Source organism: Zingiber officinale, chromosome 2A (genome assembly GCF_018446385.1).
Source record: "Zingiber officinale cultivar Zhangliang chromosome 2A, Zo_v1.1, whole genome shotgun sequence".
In the NCBI taxonomy this organism is placed as follows: Eukaryota; Viridiplantae; Streptophyta; class Magnoliopsida; order Zingiberales; family Zingiberaceae; genus Zingiber; species Zingiber officinale.
The window spans coordinates 176,540,698-176,548,526 of NC_055988.1; the positions used below are offsets into that span (position 1 = coordinate 176,540,698).

The window sequence follows — 7,829 nt, forward strand, 5'->3', positions numbered from 1 at the left end:
TAGATGACTACTAGCCATTAGTATAAGTGGCAAGACATGGGAAGGGCATGTTCGGACGCATCGAGTTTCAATCCTAAAACTTTATGTGACAACACTCCATGTCTTAGCTACCGCACCACCTTAAAAAGACGGAATTTATACTACTCATGATACTACATCATCCATTAAAGTTTGATTTAGTCTTATCTTACCTCATGGAAAATTTCTATAGCGTTGAATTGAATTGATTACCTTTAAATTCAGTCAATGCAGGAATCGAAATACTTAGATTATTAAATATATTTTTAAAATAAATATATAATTACTTATTTTAAAATTAGGAAGATGATATAAATATTTTAGTTTATCTAGTATAATAATATTTTTATTATATATTTTCTAATTTTTAAGGAGTTTTTTAAGATACGAATTTTTTATTTCTTAAAAAATATGAATATTGCATCTTAAAAAACTCCTTAAAAATTAGAAAATATATGATAAAAATATTATTATACTAGATAAACTAAAATATTTATATCATCTTCCTAATTTTAAAATAAGTAATTATATATTTATTTTAAAAATTATATTTAGTAAAGTAAAAAATCCTTTGAATGACAAAAAAAAACCGCTTAAAATGTCAAAAAAAAAAACCCCTTAAAATGTCAAAAAAAAATCAATTGAATTTTCTTTTAAAAAATTAAAGAAAAAAACTAATTTGAATTTCTTGTTTTTTTTAACAATAGGAATTTTTTATTCCCATTTATTCTATAATGAGGGCGTCAAATATCGCCTCTCTTCTCAAATCTCGAAGGCTCGTTAGGGTTGAAATGAGGAAGATGCCTGGTTGACTTCACAGCCTGCGGTTCTCAGAACCAAGGCTCGTTCCCATGGAACGATCGTTCGGTAGGCACTGGCCTTCGCCCTACATAATGACTGCACCTCTCAGTTCAAGTGGTTGGCAATGTAATCGCTGCCGTGAAATTTCAAACCGCAGGCTGTGAAGTCAACCAGGCATCTTCCTCATTTGGTAAAATTTCTTACTCTGTTTGTTTTAGATATGACTTTCATGCAACTTCTTCCTCTATTAATGAATTATCCTTATGATTAACTTCAATTACTCTCATCCATGAATGTTAATCTTTCCATATAGATTAATAATTGATCCATAGAGGACAGACTTATCCTTATAATTATCCTTATGATTAGCTTCAATTACTCTCATCCATGAATGTTAATCTTTCCATATAGATTAATAATTGATCCATAGAGGACAGACTTATCCTTATAATTATCCTTATAATTAGCTTCAATTAGTTATAGAGGACAGACTTTTTTGTTTTTTATTTTCCATATAGATTTCCGATTCAATCTATGCTTTGATGGCTTCTTAGATAATAATTGATCCAAAACCTTGTTCATAGAATGTCCACAGCTTCTATGGATAGGTTAGCTGAGCTCCAGCTTTGTTTCTTTTGGTTGTTTACACTTCGGCAACAAAGCTTCCAATGTGAGTCCTCTAAAATATTCAAAACCTGAAAAATCCAATTAAAAAGGATCTAAAATATTCAAAACCTCTCTGTTGAAGTTTTCCTTGAACTTTCTCAAGACTAAAGTTCCTTGAAGCATGGACTATACAACGAGTCATAACTTTGGAGGGAAGAAAAAGCACTATAGGAGCAATATCAGATGGACTCCCTTCTACTACTTGCCTTGTCTCCATTTCATTAGGTGGAGCACTCTCAAAGTATGGGAAAAAATCATCAGTGATTCACTAGTTGCAAGTATAGGTCTGAGGTTATAGTTCCCATAGAAAGACTATTCACTGTTTCAAACCCTTTGAAATTAACATCAATTTAGGTGTAAAACCCAACTAGTAGACATAGGCATTAAGCAGAACCACTATTTTCACTGGTAGCATTTCCTTTTTCTCTTGGAATTGCTAAGAATTTAAATAATTTTAATAATTATGCTTAAATCGTTACAATTTTACATATAAGTTATCATTTTCTCCAAGTGTGTTAGCAATCTAGCTAAATATATTACTTGGACATACTTGTTGAGACTATTCTTATAACATTATAAGAATTAATCACATATCAGGTCACATATTGTGTTCATTAAACTGTTGTGCTAACTTTTCTTTTTATGCCATAAGTTGACCGAAATTTAGATGTCATGTTCACTTATCATTAACTTGAAACACGCTAGATCTATAATCTCAAAAACCCTTCAACAAACATGAGTTTGACTATTAAACTCTTTAGTTTTTACAATTCATCAAGCTCATACACAATGAATGCCAATGTGTAATTGCCTTTGTAGGTGGGTTCACAAATTATTAATGATGTGATTCATCAATAAATGTCATTATCATGAAGGGTTGAAATTTGGTCTGATCCCACCTCATACCATTCTAATAGGTTAATGAGGAACTAAAACTGGTGATGAGAGAGGATAGCATCAATCAGAACAGTATGATAGATGCTAGCGATTTACAAGTTACAACACAAAGGGAAATGTACGCACAATGAATTTTCAATGGAATTGAGCTAGTGGATGAGGGGGAAGATGCTCTTATGAAGTTTTCTTCCCAACCTAAAGGTCATGATGTGATCATTCAACACCCCAAGGATAATTAAGTTCATCATTCTTAAGTATCTGCCACCAATTGTCATTGTTAATACATTTCACTCATTCAATTGAAATTCTTATTAACACAAGCTTTAGTTTCTAGAGTTTTTCTTCGACAATTCAGGCTTCAACTTTATTCTATTTATGCTTTCCCTAATTAGCAATATATCATCTACATATAACATTCATTCATAGGCTTATCCTGGATATATCTAACGAGTTATCTAAGACTAGTGCTAATCTAAAATTATAAGATTTATAATTGAGAAGTGATGCAAACCAACAGTTACAGGAAAATAATTTGTTACACATACATAACCAGCATGTACCGTCCACATCCCATATTACATTGTTATACTTACTCGATATCCCTTTCCTCTAACAATCTCACCTTAATAAATGTATAGGACTATCATATGCTTTTTCCTAAATAAGTATTATCTGGTTCCACATTCTTTGATTAGTTGTTCTATTAAACAAAAAAAAACTGAAGGCTTTCAGCCTAAATAGAACCAAATAGTTAAATGTTTAAGTATGACATTAGTGAGCCCTTTCCAACAAGAAGCTTCAACATATATTATGTGATGAGTCATAAACTCCTTTAACAATCTTCTTGATTAATCCACGACTTTCTACTTGTAACTAACTAAGTTTATTCATTTCCCCACTCAAGTCTCGACACCCTCATCAAGAATTAAACTAGGACATATGAGGCCAGAATATCATGATGTGTCTAAATGAGAATATTAACTCATTAATTTTATTAGGCTCCACTGCATCAAAATGATAAAGCCAGACTAATGCTTCGCTTCTATAAGCCAAAAGGTGCATTTCCTTAGCTACAAGAGTAGAACCCAAGACATTTACGTTAGAGTGCTTCAAAACAAATTGGTACCTTGGTGTCGTAAGTGATAAGCAGTTAGTTCTATCTTCTCCATATTACTATAGGTCACATATTTGAATGTATCTTGTAGGTTATCTAACCGGGTACGAGTCCATGGTCAAAATCTCCATAGTATATGATCCATTGATTCTTAATTGACTATGATAATATGAGTATACGCTCCTTGTCCATTACTCAAATGGTAGTGGCAAGAACAGTATGATTGTTGTTATTTCCAGAGATTGTGTTCCTTGATCTCTAATATGTTATTGATGGGTCAGACCCTTACTTTCCAACCGTGTATCAATTGGTGCTATAGAAGAATCTATATCCTCTGCCTGAGGTTCAGGTCCTGAAGTATCAACTTATCACTTCCGTGATCGTTCTTAACAATGATTGCGAGTGTACTAACTCACTAAAGGTCATCATGCTAAACCTAGTGAGAACACAATAGACTTTCAACTGGTCTAACAATAAATTAAACATAGTAGTGAATCCAAAAGGTATAACAACACTAAAGATATACCTTACTTACTGTAGCTCGGAGGTATCCTGTGGCTGCTGGTCCCCAAACTCAAAAGTCACATCGAGAAAACAAATTGCGAAATCCAAAATACAAAATAGGCATCGCAACCTGGGCTCTGATACCAATAAAATTGTCACGCCCCGAGGGAGTCTCTGCTAGGGGTGGGCATCGGCCGGTTTGGTCCGGTTTTACACTACTACGGTTTTATTTTTTTGATTTCGGTTTTAAAGATTTTTTATCCAAAACCAAACTATTTTATTACGGTTCGGTCCGATTTTTATTGTAATACGATCCGATTTATACGGTCGGTTATATACGATTTATACAATGAATTAAATTGATTTTGTGCTACTACAAATATTAGTTTAGAGACAAAGAAAAAGTATCAATTTATTAAAATAATTATGAATTTAAAGTAATACTAAAATTTTGTTATCCGGTAACATTAAGTAAATATAAATATATAATTTGATTATGCTATTATATTATAAATGATTGGAAACTAATCCACTTGTATGATCCAATAACCATAAAAATAATGTTTTAAGTATAATACGGTCGGTTCGGTTTTTTCGGTTTTTTTGGTAGTCAAAACCGTAAACCGAACCGAATAACCGAATTTTAAAAAATTTAAACCGAAACCGGCCGAAACACCGAAAAAACCGAACAAAAAAAACTGAAATTTTCCGGTTCGGTTGGTTTTTCCGGTTTGAACCGAATTATGCCCACCCCTAGTCTCTGCCCAATAAACGAACAACATCTCCCCCTTATGACTTCATATGAAACATGGGTATATGGCCACAAGGCAATACAAGATAATATATACAGCCCACACGGCTGAAAATAAACACAACCACGTAAAATAAGAACTAGGCTGGGTTGCATACCGGTACGACTTAACTCAACAAATACATATAGAAAAAAAAAGACACTACAAGTTAAGAAATCCACACATAAGTTATACAACACATGAACTATTTCGGAAAGCCAAAATACGAGTAAGAGTAATAGCATAAATAAAAACTCTCGATGTAACGTGAGATCGGTAGCCAGGACCTCTGAGTGACACGACATGTCATCTACCCACTAACCTGGAAACACAAGGGGAAAGCAAGGGGTAGTGAGTATAACATACTCCGCGGATACAAAAAGATAGTGCATGATAATAACATAAGGAGATAAAAAGGCAGTCTCAGGAAAATACTTACTACAAAAGTAAAAACAACACTATAATCGCCTACTAATCAAAGCATAACCAATATGATAACCCTCTTAACCTGCTCAACCAAATGAAATCAATAATTTGGGAGTACACGTTGTACCTCCAACCTGCACGAACAAATACATAACTAGCATATAACAAACATACAGCCAGTCCTGATTAGTGTAACATACTATCACGAATGGGTCTCGTAGATAGTCAGGGTATATAACTAGTCACTGTCCGCGGGAGTACACTCTACCTTGGATGATCCCGTGAGCGGACAGGACGAGGTAGCTATCTAGCTCCCTAGCCACTAACTGCAGGAGAACGCTCTACCACGGATGGTCCCGTGGCCAGATAGGATATATAAATAGTCACTGTCTGCGAGAGAACGCTCTACCACGGATGACCCCGTGGGCAGACAAGATATGTAAGTGTACAAACCAAAAAAAAAAAATGCTAAGTCAGCATTGACAATCACATCCAAGAGTAAGTTCTGATAGCTACACTATGGTATGGTCTCACTAGTATATAGTCCCAAGCCCAAACAATTAGCAAGGAGTCTAATAGAATACTCAGCTATCTAGCTACGGACTACGTGCGATAGTTCAATATCACTATCTGATCTAATGGACAGTTCAAATGCATAGACATGCATTTAGTAATAAGTCTAATAATGTGTCTAAGTTCACAACAAGTACAATAGTAACAGTCTCAATCCAAGGGAATCCTAGCCATCTAATCATAATATCTCCTTGAACTCCATGGTATCATCATACCTATAATAAATAATAGGATCAAGACCAAGTAGTCCTAGATATTGATCCGAAGAAAATAGCCCAATGGGATATGTTATCCCTCTGATAGGGAGTGATTTCCATCAAATATAGGTAGGTATAATCTCACTACCCTATATGACTTCCCACAAATAACAACTATACTACAGATGATTTCAACAACCTGTAGGCACGAGTCTAAGTATATACCCATACTATAATATAAATGCACAAACGTAAGTCTATAACTAGACTAAAAAATAAGATCAAGCAATCAATGGTCTAACTCTCGAAGTAACATAGGGTAGACATCAAAATAAAATACTACGCAATGATTAATGTTAGGACCAAATAAACACCCTATCCCCTTCCTGATTAAGGAGGCCCAAGTTAAATCAATCCAATCAACCCACTACCTAAAGGTTAATCAACCTATTTAACACAATCTGGTTCCAATTAACATCCTCAAACTAATGCTACTATCCATCATAGAGAATGGATCTTCTAAGTTATTCATAATCAATCGGATTCAATCAACCCACTCAACAATCAACCACTCATTCCACATCTTATTAATCACTCTATCCATTAATATGTAATTTAACCTAATTAACATCTAAACAAATCGTTACCTAAACTTGTGGCTAGATCCATCTTTTGGAAGCTCTGCAACCAGTAATCTTACTACAAAGGGATGTTTTACCATAGGCAACACAAGTGCTCTTCTCTCAGCAGCTGGTGATGGCGCAGGAATTTGAGGAATTGAAGAAATCTGGGCAGACAGCCACAACCAATGGTGGCGCTAGATGAGTCAACAAATTTCTCCCCTGCAATGTTTCAAGCCTCTGTCGGTGGAGATCGGGGAAGAGAACGACGCGACGATGGCTGGCTGACGTTCACTCACGACAGTTGATGGTGGATTGTTGCGGCTGATGGCTGCTCGCAGCGGCTGAGACGCACGAGCCCGCGATCGGTGATGAGATTGGCCGACCATGGTAGCCACAACGCTGGTCGCGGCTAGCAGCGATGGCTGGGGGCCAGCACCGTTGAAGGGGCGGCACCACGCGACGAGGATAGTGAGTCGGCGGCGATCGCATGGGAGAGGGGAAGAGAGTGGGCGGCGTGAGAGGAATCAGGGAAAAAGAGAAAGTTAGGGCACAACAATCTCACAAGTATTTATATATAGGATTTAATTAATCTATAAGTAACCTCACCATGTTATTATTCACTCACACTTAATAGATATTCTAAACAAGCTTTCCCTAGTCCTATGGATCCATCCTCTAAAAATGTGGCATATGGTCTTTGTTTAAATTTTCAAAAAATTCTGAGCTAATATCTTATTTAACCTTAATTATTTATTTGTCGTATTTAACATTCTCTCTCATTAATAAAAATTTGGTCCCTAAATTTTCTACTTAACTGTGATAAGTATTCAACACCATGTTCTATCAGTTAAGTACTGAAGAGAACTACACATACCTTAAGTACACAAGTGAGGGTATTGAGCTTGAATCTTTTCTTCAAGCTCCCAAGTTACTTCTTCATCAGTATGATGTTGTCATTCGACCTCAACAAGTCAGATGATTTTGTTCCGTAACTAGCCCTCACTGTGGCCCATAATCCACATAGGAACCTCTTCATAGGTTGCATCTGACTAAAGTGAGATCGACACATCTTTCAGACTGTGAGCAGGATGCGACACACACAACACGTTATGCACCTCGTCAAGTGTCGGTGGTAGTGCCAACTCGTAGGCTACCTCACCCCTATACTAGTTTATTTGAGTATCTTGAAAAATCTATAATGGTCTGGAATCCCTTATAC

At 35.5% G+C, this 7,829-nt stretch overlaps 1 long non-coding RNA gene across 1 annotated transcript; it reads right to left on the bottom strand.

Annotated features, from left to right (window-relative positions):
- Positions 1 to 4,914: 4,914 nt before the first annotated feature.
- On the bottom strand, positions 4,915 to 7,139 carry LOC122043455. Its single transcript, XR_006129506.1, has 2 exons — positions 6,635 to 7,139; positions 4,915 to 5,113 (listed from the first exon to the last, which is right to left on the bottom strand). It is a non-coding gene; the product is annotated as an uncharacterized LOC122043455 (long non-coding RNA).
- Positions 7,140 to 7,829: the final 690 nt, after the last annotated feature.